This window comes from Balearica regulorum, chromosome 1 (genome assembly GCF_011004875.1).
Source record: "Balearica regulorum gibbericeps isolate bBalReg1 chromosome 1, bBalReg1.pri, whole genome shotgun sequence".
NCBI classification, from domain to species: domain Eukaryota; kingdom Metazoa; phylum Chordata; class Aves; order Gruiformes; family Gruidae; genus Balearica; species Balearica regulorum.
In genome coordinates, this window is record NC_046184.1 from 204,107,023 (window position 1) to 204,120,481 (window position 13,459).

The 13,459-nt window shown below is 38.0% G+C and overlaps 1 long non-coding RNA gene across 1 annotated transcript in view; it reads right to left on the minus strand.

The window, feature by feature from the left end:
* Positions 1 to 5,855: 5,855 nt before the first annotated feature.
* The window catches only part of LOC142599929 (uncharacterized), a 32,993-nt gene continuing 25,389 nt past the window's right edge, over positions 5,856 to 13,459 (minus strand). Inside the window, exon 5 of the long non-coding RNA XR_012833424.1 lies at positions 5,856 to 6,033. This is a non-coding gene — a long non-coding RNA (uncharacterized LOC142599929). The remainder of the gene's footprint in view (positions 6,034 to 13,459) is intronic.

Below are 13,459 nucleotides of genomic sequence, written 5' to 3' on the forward strand. Positions count from 1 at the left end.
CACATCACTTCTGTGGTTGCTGCCCAGAGGGAGTCACATATCTTGGGGTGGGTGGTCCAGGACAAAACCCATCTCACCACACAGGCAGCCCCTACCCACAGAAATAAGTGGAACAAGGAGAAAACTTCTTTTCCGTCCACAAACCCACTCCTGACCTAGCAATGGGCTCATGCTGTCTGTGTACTCTCCAAGTGCCTGATCAGTCCTCGGTGTTCCTCACGCTGGAGCAAGCATAGAAAGGAGTGCAGAAAAAGAAAATGCCTGTGTAAAGTGGCTTAATAATCTCTCTGTCCCAGCTGAGGAGAAGAGTGTGCAGGGATCTGTACCTTCTACAGCTGCAAAACCAGGTGAGGAACCTTTAAAGGTCCCTTCCAGCCCAAACTATTCTATCATTCTATGATTCTATGATTCCTACCTTCCCTTCCCTTCCTCCAAACCGTGCTGTGTATTCTCCCTCTCCCAAATAAGTGAATATGACTGTAAGGCTTAAAGTGTTAAGTTACCTTTGGATAGTGACAAACCAATAAAAAAAGCAGAACACAGAGTTTTGAGCAAGTACTTGGTAAGGATGAAGATCAAAAATAACATAGTGTTAAAACTATTACTGGGTATTTTATAAGCAAACCAATATAAGCTGGTTTAGGACAGGTAATTTAAGGTCCTTACAGGGTGTTTTTCAAAACAATTCCTCATTTAAAACAACATAAATTGTAATAAAAATAATTGTCAACATAAACCATACTACTGACCTGATTCAAATCTTATTGAGACTTTAACTACAAAGTAGTAAATTATAGAGTACATTTTTTCTGGTTTGTTCTTCTGCCCAACTGTACATTTTCAACATTCCACTCAAAGACAAGTATTTTAGTTTTGTTTAGTGTGTGGCATTAGGAGATGGCTACAGATCAAATTAGGATGTGTTTTTTAAAGAATATTGAGGTTATAACTGTTTCATGGAAACCAAGCTTACAAGATAATTCAGTTAAATACAATTTACAAGAAATTAAATATATCCAATTGCAATTGGACACAATCATTATTTCAAACAGTAAACCTTCAGGTATATAAACTTATTGTTATGTCTGAAGGCATAGAATTTAAAATAAAGTATCAAATTATCTGAAGGGATGTATGTAAAGGTTCTTCTCAAAGGCATTGTTAAGATTTACTTTATCTTCACTGGGAGGCAATGCAAGCCATAAAGTGGAGCCTATTAACGGTGAGATTATACTGGACTGTTGCATATTCCAAGGCAAGCATGGGAGAAGATTAGCCAAAGGGTAAAAAATGCAAATGGAATAGTATAGAAAATTATAACCAAATGCTGTTGAGATGATATATATTTCTACTTTGTACAAATTCATGTAAAATCTCTTGTAGAATCTAAGGTGAAAATGAAAAATAGCAAGAGGAATATCTCTTCAGATCTATAGGCCAAGATTCTTGCAACATGGAGAATAAGAAACGAATCATGAGCATGGTCTGATTCAATGATTTTAGTCATTATCCATCATCAACCTCCCTTTTAAAAAGTGAAGTATTTCCCAGCATCTGCAAGAAAGGAGAAACAAATGACGTGTGTGGAGTTTGCTGGATAGGCTAGTTATCAGAGGATTAAAGAGAAGGTAAAGGCAAAGCTTGGTTTCCCTTCAGGCTCTGATGTCCCACATGACGGGCAAATCACTTCACTGCTCTACATCTTTGTGTCCCTTCCCACACTTTGTCTGCAAGGATCAGCTCTTAGTTTAGGGTGGGATTCCTCTCAGCTTCACTTGGCAGAGGTGGAAAAAGAGACACCTGAGCAGCCACCCCAGGGTCACTCCATAATCAACGGAGAGAAGCTGGCACCTTGGGGGGTGATTCAGTTGTCCTGTTTCAGATTAGGACAAGTCCTCTCATCATTAGGATGAGAAGACTTGTGCCCTAAAAGTGCTTATTACTCTCCTTTAACCATAGCAAGATAGCAGTTTCAGCAGCTCAGATAAAACTGCCTGCGATTCGCATTTGAAGAGGTAAACTCTACCTTTACATATGCTTGCGGCATAACTCCCTCCTCACTTCAGGTTTCTAAGGCATTGCTGTTCGACAGTTGATATATAAAATTAAAATCAGAAGGTTTCCAGGCTTTTCTGAGATTCTTCACTCTGACTTGTAAACTGAGCTCTTTCAGGCAGGATCTGCCTTTATTCTCTGCCTTGTACAGCCTTTAGCAAATACTAGTGACTTCTTCTATGAAATTCCCTTCAAAAATGCTTTTAAACTTTTGATGAATCATCCTAATCTTACATTTTCTGGACTTGGGAAATGCCACCAAAGAAAAGAGAGATGGTAGGTCTAAAATAAATCTCTAAAAACATCTGGCAGCAGCAATCATACTGGCTGAATCTAAGAGGAGTCTTTTGATGGATGGGGAAGTATGAAAAAAAAATCAACTTCTGAATTGTTTAACTCTTTGATCTCACCAGACTGTGAGGCAGAGTGAGCTCATCCCACAAAACAGCTGCAGGTAACAAAACAGGAGTGAAAATACTTTAAAGCTCTTTAAGGATGAAAATTTCGTTAAATGAGAATAACCCTGGTAATACTCAGATATGACTGCGGGCCTGTGATGAGGAGGGAGGAAAAGGAAAAGGGGACCTGTGGTTGTAATCTAATTTCAGAATACAGGCAATTAAATGTCTGAGAAATAGCCGGGGAGAGAAGCTCTAAGACTGATGGTCTGAACAACTTTCAGCCACCGGAGCTGCAGTCCTACATCAAAACAGGCAGACATAAATTTTTCTTACTTTTGACCTATGTCTGTCTGTTGATAGGATTATTTAATTTCAGTAATTGTGCAAACAAAAAACAGTCTGTCTAGTATTACAGCTGAACATTGTAAGGTTACTGGTGGTGGTATTCAGCTAGACTTGTAGTTAAAATATGTCTCAGGAAAGTGAGTGTTACTAATACATAGATTTGAACATCAGCATCAAAGTATTGTTATTTTGTAATGTTATCTGGGAATTCAGAATGTATTTCATATAGGAAATATGCATAATCAGTTTTTTATCAATTTCCTCTTGACTAATTAAGAGGAAAAAAATAGATCTTGTTCTTGGTTTCCAATCCTGACTCAAATTTGGCTGATAGCCTTAGAATCTCAGTAATTGGAATTTGAAATTACAATGTCTTTTGAGGGTAGACTTTACTTTTGTATAGATTGATAGAGAATAATCAAACAGCAGATTTTCCCTGACCCTTTATCTTGACTCAGTCCTGGGAAGAACAGATCTAACCAATTTTTTCTTTTTAATTCTAGATGTCCTTGTAAAATATTTTAAATCAAATCCTCCGCGTTGTTTTAGGGTTGGCAGAAAACAGGCAGCACAGCACAGAAAACAGTCTCTGAAGGAAGGCAGGCATTTCCAGAAAGACCATGCCTTCAGAAGCACCTATTCCTATCTTTTCTACCAAGCATATACTCTACCATTTGTGTCCACAGTTGTTGAACACCTCCTGTTAACCCTGAAGCACAAGGTATACAGTATTTAAACTTTCAATGAAAAAGAAAATATTTTTTCTCACATACACACTCTCTCTACGCTCTTATTCCTTTTACCCAGAAATATGATTGTCCTCATATCTGAGCTACTTCTCCACTTTTAGCTAGGAATCACCTGAAGCAAAAAACTACATCCCTGTGTTTGCATCTGCACCAAGAAATCACAGAAAAATATTCTATTTTCTGCAAAAATATACTGCCGCTAAAAATTACAGGGGAAAAAAAAAAGTGTTAGTGACTTGTTAAGAGCAACCATTTATAAATCTCAGTGATTTTGCTACAGGCTATCATGTAGAACAAAAATAATCATTAGTGCATACGGGTTTCATATCTAGAAGATCAGCTGCACTATCAATGCATGTTTTTGATGAATGTTTAGATTCAGGGTTATGATTCTCAGCAGATAATGTAGTAAATGCTGCCACTGCAGACTGCTGGAACATGCCAGTGATGTTTTATTTTATTCAGTTGAATGTTTTGGAAGAGCTTCAGATCTAGTTCATGTTTTTTTTGTCACAAAGAGAGAATGGCAAACCCCCAGATTTGTCACTTGGATAAGGACAGCTGGGCAGAAAGTAATTTAATTTGGCTAAGACTTCAGCAGCCTACAGTATACACATAAAATGCTGGAAGTCATATAAGCAGCAATCAATACTTTATATAGCTAGGCTACCCAATTAAGGATTCAGTGAAGGATCACTACCATCCTGCTGCGTAAAGCTGTAATCATCCTGCAGTCCTGATGATAAAACCTGCAGTCCTGACCAACAGCCTTGCTAGACTCTAAAAGAAGACTTTCCTTGTTGAATACTCTGCAAATCCAGAACAGACTTTGCCCAAAGAGCTACTATTTGGATATTATTACACGTATTTTATACACAGCATGTAACCAATTGTTACAGGAGTTGCCAGTTGTTCTTATAAGTGTTAATCCCAGCAGGTTTCAAAGGCAAATCCATTCTAAACAGGAGTTGACTATTTACTCCACTCCAATTAAATTTAATGATTAATTTCGAGGAAAATAGTAATATACTGATTCTTTCTTCCCAATCCTTATTAATTTGAGTAGATGCTCTTTTGGACAAAAAGGTTCTTCCACCATCACCATGGCAAGAAGCTTAAATTAACAGAGTGCAATTTAATTGTGATAAAGTGTTATTTTATCACAAACATATTAATATGAAAAAGAAAAAAGAAATTGAAAACAGACATTAGAAAACTGTAATGTCATTCCATTTTCTTATTATTATGGCTATTTATTATATTTATTTATTTATCTCGTATATTCTGAGCCAAGTGCCATTTCATCCCAAGTGCATTCAAGTGCCTATTTTGTTGGTTTATTCTAACGTGAAGAAGTAGCCAAGATTTTCCTCTGTATTAGTCTATTTTGTATCAGGTAGATTTACACTCAGCAAAGTCAACCGTAGCGGACACTTCAGTGTGAGAGTGTTTTGGAGAGCAGCTCTGAGTCACCTCTGTCTTCTCCTGACGCTCAACCTGAACACAGAGTTAGTTTTCTCCTGGACAGGGAATTCTTCTCCAGGGCCAGACACCAAACAGTTCAGTGCTCAGGCAATAACAAAACCCCTCTAAAGGCATAAGCAATTAAAACCATCCTGATTTAGGTTCTGTGCCGTTTAATGGTTTCATAGGGCAAAATCTGTTGATAATTATGACTATTAACATTATCATTGCTAATCATATCCTATTAGCAATAACAATATTATGGGCCCTCAGCATCATTATTATTGAAAACTGTAGTGGTTCATCAGTGAGAGATGCACTGCTTCCCTAAAGCCATGGGAGCAGGTATTGTATGACAGGACTAAAGAAATTTTTTGGAAGAGGCACAAATAAAAAGCAAAACTGCATAACTTTATCTACGGTATTGTTTTTCTTTGCCACATCATTTCTTTTCTGATTCTCTGTCATTGCCTCTTGGCAATGCCTACTTTTTCCTGTAACTCAGAGGTCACAGATGCAGTACTTAAATTACCACACTAAATTCTCCTTTCTAAGAAAAGGAGGGGAGAATAGAGACATTATCTGAAATGACTAATCAAATGAGATAAAAAAGCACACTTCAGTGTGCTGTAAATCCCAGAGGTCAAGGACATTTTCAGTGATACAGTGCTGCAACAGCTCTGCTGCAGTACGAATGCCAAAGGGAAGCCTCAGGCCAGGATGTGACTTTTACAACCACGTATTAAACCCACCCTCCAGTCAGTGAATCTGAAGTGTAAACAGGCCCATGGAAACCAATGGTGAATCATCTGATGTTTTCCAAGTTCTTTATTTAGCCTCTGCAGAGTAGGCTAGAGTTCAGGCAATGCAAGGTTGCACGTCTTATGCAGAACCAGAACGTAGCTTCTGCGAAAGCCACAGGAAATGACCCCAAAACGTGGGGCCGGCAGCTCAACTCCAGGCTCATCAACCGCTGGCGCTTCCAAGGGGCTTGCTTGCTCAAGAACTTGGATTCAGTTCTGAAATAACAAAGGGCAAATAAAAAATAGGTCTTTCCCTCAGTTACACTCCATTTTTAAGCACTCTCTGATAATGACTTTTAATGCTGATTTCTAGTTCACAAATGGGAGACCCTACTCACTGCCACTGAAATTACACTGCTGAATGTAAGGGCAGGGTTTGGGTCATAAAACCTCTCAGAATGGATCCTCCCTTTTCTCCCTTATATTGGTTTAGCTAAATAGCAGTTTTGGAAATGGAAAGTGCCATGGCAATAGCTATGGAGTTGATTTGAGTTTGAAAACTTCTGATTTTGTTGGTCTACTATTCCTTGTATCTTCTGATGATTATAGGGAAAGTACACAGGAATGGGCTGCTGTTTTGGAATGGAGGTGGGCATATGATAAAGTTTGTTTGGATTCTGAGTTTTATGGTTTGGTTTCATTTTGATTTATTGGTTATTCCAGGTTTAATTTGTGGTAAAACCCCATATATAGCATTGACTGTTTGCTTTCTTTTTATGAAAAGAATAAATCAGAATACAGAAATACATATACTGAAATAATCAGAAGCTGGAAAGAAGCACAAAGGAACTTGGAATGCAGGAATTCAGCACTCAAAGTTTTTGTCAGGCTAACAAAGAGGAAAAAATGAGTAGTATAGAAAATATGACTGCATAACCATTACCACAGCTGGTTTTGTGAAGGGATCCTACAGTTTCCATCAAAGGAATTACTAAAACTGAGAAAAAGATGACGTAGGAAGAGAGGTATATGATAGATGTCTATTAAATGATGAGCACCATGGAGGAGGGACAGAGGTTCACTGGTTATCTTTTTCTTGCAGTACAAGAATAAGAGGGGCATCAAATGAAGCTAGAAGGATACCCATTCAAAATGAACTGAACTAGCTCTTTACACAAGGAGTAATAGGCCTGTGGAATTTAGGTCTGAAGAGACAGCAGATCATTAAAGTTAATAATATAGATTCAAGAGAATACTATATAAGTTCCTGAAAGACAACTATATACTACAGGTGTATATCTATATATAGCTTAGATATAGTGTGTATATTAAAAATAAAACTATAGCTATCACTGCTGGAAATTGCTAGATAAACATGGAGAAGCTATAAGTGGGTTGCTGGAAAAGTTTTTAATACAAGCATAGCAATGCAAAGAGGGAATTTGATGTGTATATCAATAGCACTAAATTGTACGACCTATTAGCTTGTGATCATCAAGTGCTTGTGATGACTGGATGACCTGAAGAAGTCCCTCTGCTCCTGTGTTCAACTCCTATTGAAATATATACCAGCAATTGCAACCCATACAGTGTAGCTCAATTCTGTTCAGCCCTGAAGCCTTAACTTTCTACTTACCTGGCAGAACAGACGAATTAGCAGATTGTCTTAGATAAAAAGAGAGGCTGAAGGTGAGGGAAAATGACTTGGTCTTTCTGTAGAAAATAATGTTAGGGTTCCAGACTGTCTGTAAATTTTTAATGATGCTTTTAGCAATTACTGAAGTTTCCTTTCTGAACTAATTTTGAAAAGAAACAGTTTCCAGTGAATTTAATATTCCATCTACACAGCATGATTGTCCAATTGCTATGTACAGCTCAATGTAAAAATGCCATTATCAATCACTTCTGTTTCAGTGATGCAAGTAGTTAGTGATAATTACGATAAACCTAACAAGAACTTCACAACAAAATTACAGTACAGACAGCTACATTTGCAGAAGTTGAACTGAATAACAGTAAACTTCTTTTAAATGACATTTCAGATGATAACAGTGGAGCACTCCGCTGTTCGGGGAGCTACCATAAGAATACGAATTTTGTGCCCATGATTTTATTTCTTGAGCACTAATGTCAGCCTGTTTTTAGCTCAAAGAATTATAGTCCCCAATAGAAAACAACATAATGAAAAATTTTTGGAGAAGTCTGAAGTAGCTCTTAGAAATGCCAGCATGACCTCTACAACGCAGTAAAAATCCTCAAAATAGAACCGTTCTCCATAACTACTGGAGAAAAATTCTACTCATTTCCACTCTTCTAAAGTGATAAGATGGCATAGAAGGGGCTGGGGGTATTATGCTTACAAAGAGTCCTTTGTAACAGCTAATATTCTGTAATAATAATGGAGGAAGAAAACCTTTCTATTTTCTTGCCTCTCAGAAGTACATTTTCAGCTCAGTAGGTTTTAATTTGCTAAGAACTATGCATTCTCTTGGCATGGCACAAAAATGTTATTCTGAGACAGCACCTCCTCTCAGATGGGCTGCTCACCACAGAGTGCCATCCAAGTCCTGTGAGGGTACAAAGATAAAAGAACATGGCATCTCATTCTGGCTAAAAATCCTGAAAAATAGTCAGAGAGCTATTTTATTACCTTTTTTGGTCCAAATATTTTAACATAACTACTTCAGCTGATAAAATCAGCAGGGCAGATTGGTACTAGAAACAACCACGTGACAAGGCAAAGATTAGAAGTTGTTGTTGAAGTCATGACACACAGGAAGCCCACGAGCTGCCCAGCACTGAGACCCTTTGCTGTTTGATGTATCTGTGGAAGACTGTGCCTACAGACCAAACTCTTTCCAGAGAAAAGAGAGATCTTATCTGAATTCTCTCAGTGACTGAAAGCCTCTAAATCTACTTTCCCTACTAGGCTTCAGTATAAGAATCAGAGAAGGTCTCTGAAGCTGCTCACTTAGATATCCATTTTGAGGGTCACTTGACACTGACCTTGTCCACATGCAAAATGGAAGTGCAAAACCCATACAGTTTCATTCTTTGTGTCCTGTCAAAGAAAAACCACCTTTACTCACAGTCAGGGGGGGAATTAATTTTGACCAACTGCACATTGATAGGAAAGGGCATGCTTATACAACGTGTCTCCTACCAGTTGTGTCACTGTCACATCAGCCTGAATGTCCTCACAGCTCCCAAACATGCTGCTGGGTCATCCAAAACCAAAATAACAAACACAATTTGAAGTTATCAGATAAGTTTAAACCAATAACAACACATTCTGTTTTATTACTTTCAGCCCTGCATCCAATTCTGGTAAACGAAGCAAAATATGCCACAGCCTGATGCAGGATGGATGTCGGGTGCAGGTACGGCATCAGTAACTTAACTCCCATGCTGGTTTCTGGGGTGGGATCTCCTGACCATGCACACCGTGGCATCTCTTTTAGGGTGAACCCCTAGCTGCCCAGAGTGCAAAATCCAGGGGTGGTTTAAGGGCACTTCACTCTGACAGATTTGGCACTGTCTGCCCCTACAAAGTCCTCCAGCCTTATCCAAACACATCAGACATCTCAGTAGGCTCTCATGCCATATTCTAAGGCACATGATGTGCTCTTGGGGTCAGATTATACAAAGCAAATGCTCTCACATTATTATTTACTGTGAACTATAAAAAAACCTCCAAAAAACTCCAACAAAAATGATGTCTTTGAGTCCCTGGTATGCCACAGGATAGTCAGTGATGAAGGTCAAGTGGCACGCAGTGTAGACACAGCTACATTTCTCTAGTACAGCTATCCCCGAACAGTGTGGACAGGACACTTTCCACCTCTTGACCACAGGCGAAATCTCTACCTGGAGTGAATGTTTTTGCAGTTAAACAAAGCCTATAATGCCTGGCCTAGCACGACAGGCAACCATCTATACCTGCACTGGCTTATAGCTGGCACAGGGTCTAGAGCACAAGTCTTCTGAGGAGCAGCTGAGGGCACTGGGGTTGTTTAGCCTGGAGAACAGGAGGCTGAGGGGAGATCTTACTGCTCTCTACAGCTACCTGAAAGGAGGTTGTAGCCAGGTGGGTGTTGGTCTCTTCTCCCAAGTAACAAGCGATAGGACAAGAGGAAATGGTCTCAAGTTGTGCCAGGGAAGGTTTAGATTGGACATTAGGAAAACTTTCTTCACTGAAAGGGTTATCAAGCATTGGATCAGGCTGCCCAGGGAAGTGGTGGAGTCACCATTCCTGGAGGTATTTAAAAGATGTGTGGCACTTAGGGACATGGTTTAGTGGTGGACTTGGCAGTGCTAGGTTAACGGTTGGACTTGATGACCTTAAAGGTCTTTTCCAACCTAAATGATTCTATGGTTCTAGAAATAGTGTATTAAACTTGTGTTCATTTAGACCGTTTTCCACAGATAGTTAAGTAGGTATTCTTCTGATGTGCCAGAGCAGCAGAGACATGAGATCCTGCTTTAGCAGCAGTAAGAGCTAGGACTTGCTCACTATGCATTCCTCCTTACCTGCCAGAAGTGATGATGTTCCCCCTCACAGCAATGCTTGTGTTTCCCTGCATATTAAAGAAATGTGGCGAAACATTCATATATAGCCCAAGTTTGAGTCAGTGATGAAGCTACTAGTGTGGAGGCCTACTATCTTCACTTGAGAATTTTCAATACTGTTTGGTATGTTATATTATGTTTTCCTAATTTTGATAGATCTTGATTTTCTGATCATTTTTTTCTCTGATTTTAGGTATGTTGTTACTACTAGGCTTCCCCGTATTGCCATAGCATCTGAGTTGCAAATAACTGATGCTCCAGCATATTATTATTAACTAATTCTGGAAAACAAAGAAACATTTGAGCACACTCCATTTGCTTTCTACTACCCCTGGACCTGGGATTAGTAACTGGACTACAATACACCAAAAACAGATGAAAAAGTTTATTTTTTCTGAATGAATGAAATATCTTTCTGCTTATCTGTCTTTCCCAAACCCATTGCATCTATGTCTGCACTTCCAGATCATGTTTTATGAATCTCAAGGGCAAGAAGAAATTTTCTGATTTTACTACTTTTTTTAGTTTTTTCCTAAGTAATGAAATAGCCCTTGAAATTTCTGGACCATCTAATCAGATCAGGCTTAATCATTAAAGGCGACGGAAAAACGTGCAGTGGAAAAGTATTCCTTTAGAAATTCTAATTCCATCTAAATGTGTTAATTTAATCTGCAATTTATACTGAAAATTTTGGTGAAGTAAACCACAACGTTTTGGAAAAGAGATAGATATTGTTCATGTTTATTTTAAAATATTTAAAGGTTTATTTTAAAATTTTATTTTATCTACAGTGTAATGCCAAAGCAATATGCTCCAATTTCAATTTTGTCAAATGTATCCATTTTCATTAAGCTAAAATAGTTCACTAGTTTTTCTTCAACATTTCTGCATTTTCACTTATGTACACTTTATATATCTGACAGTGGTGTTTTTTTCCCAGACTGGAACTAAGTTAAATTTAAAAATCATTAATTCCTCATAAAAAAATAAAAAAAATCTTTCCATTACATACAACTCTATTAGCAGTTAAATAGCGTAGAGAGGGCAGTACCTAGAATGTCACTTGTATTTATTTTAATTCTTTTTTGTAAATTAAAACTGCCTAATAATGTCAGGAAAATATACATATTACATAAAAGAACATAATACAGCACTCTTTAAGGCTTTGCCATTAATGGCAAGGTCAAACATGGTACTTTTTGCTCCATTGATTCAGCAATTCATGACCCAAGTGAGGTCATTGCTTATGCACAGAGCACAATTAAATCAAGGTTAGACAAGCAGGATTCTTTAGTACAAGATAGTATGCCAGCAGATTACATAGTACTAGGCAATTTGCATTTGAATCATGCTTGATGAAGACTATTCATTTTCACAAGTGAAAAAAACACTGTAATTTTATCAGTAACATTAATTCTGTTTATAGAAAACATATTAATAACTAAAATGTCCACTTGTAATCTAAGGGTGATTTTACATGTACTCCTTTCACACTACAAACAAGAAAACAAACAGAAATTGCTTTGTTCAGGTTTTTATGTCTTGTTTACACTCTTTCAAGATAGCTTTTATGCAACGAGTTAGTTGGAGTAACTTCACAAGCAATGTAAATATTCTTTCTAATCAGAATTCAACATAAAACTTAAACGTTCCTTTTACACACTAAAAATTTCCTATCTTAATCCTTCCATAAGCACATAGTGTGCAGTCCTTCACATATATGCTTAAATACAAGGCCATTGCTGAAGTATGACACTTAGAGACCAGAGTAAATTAATATCACCTGATGTCAGAAAATTACTAATATACGGTCTATTTTTTCCTAACAAAAAGCAAATTGATTGTAATTCAAGGCTGATATTTCACTGAGTAAAATAATTAATTGGAAGCTTTCCACCTGAATTATTTACTGAATGCTGTCAACATGTTAGTGTGTTTACGTTCCCAGAAGACTACTAAAGCACAAGGTCCACAGATCAAAGGCATAGTATTCAAACAATGCATGTAGTTTCTTCCAAGTGTATTAATGTTTCTTGGTTTGTGAAAAGGCATCATGGAAAAAGCTAGTTTTGAGAAGTGACCTGGAAAAAAAAAGGAGGATTATCCATCACGTACACAAGTAGGGAGGTCACAGGGACAATGTACAGATGTTAGAAACATTTCTAGATTTGGAGAGAGTCGGACAAGGCACAGGATGAGTATGTGGAAACCCAAGACTAAACCATGAATGCAAACTGGGCTCACTTCAAGAAGTTAGTAGATTACATTAGTTTACACCAAAAGAAAATCCAACCAATGCAGTTTATGTGATTGTGAGGCATATTTGTACATTTTTACAACGTTCTTTGTTGTTTACTATTCACTATAATAGTAGCCATTCATCCAAACATGCTGAGATGATACAAGGATGGCACGGTCTAGCAACATCGTTTATATTTACTTAATATTGCACTGGGTCCCTGAGACCTCGTTCAGTGCCTCAGGAACACAGTAATTGCCTCAGAGAGCAGATAACCTGTGTGTGACAATAGCTCCAGCTCTTTGAGAGGGAAATGGAAATTCTTTCCAAATGATGTAGGGCTGAGCTTGCAAATGTCCCTCTGCAGTCTGGATAACAGGATATGGTCTGAGCCAGTTTAATTGTGTTCTGTCTCTTCAGCCTACTTTTCTTCAGATTTCCATGTTACATCTATTATACTACTTGAGCACCTGTATGCCTAAAATTGTCTTGTTCTGAATGGAAGATAAAACTTTTGTCAGCTTCATCCTTTTGAACCTACTGCCACTTTCAGCTGCAAAGCCACTCGGGTTTTTTCACCCCTGATCTTAGGCCTGGAAGACATTAGGTGTGGTACTCTCTCATTTGAAATATGACTATGTCCACACATACATGAAAAATTTTAACAGTATTGGTGAGATTTCAGAACAGACTTGTTCTTAGGACCATAGGATAATTCAAGTTGGAAAGAGCCTTAGGAGGCCTCTAGTCCAACCTCCCGCTCAAAGCTGGTTTAACACTTTATTCAAACTAGGTAGCCCAGAGCTTTTTCTAGTCAGGTCTTGAAAACATTTGAGAATGCATACTGCACAACCTCACTGGGTAACCCATTCCAGTGCTTAACTATTCTTATGG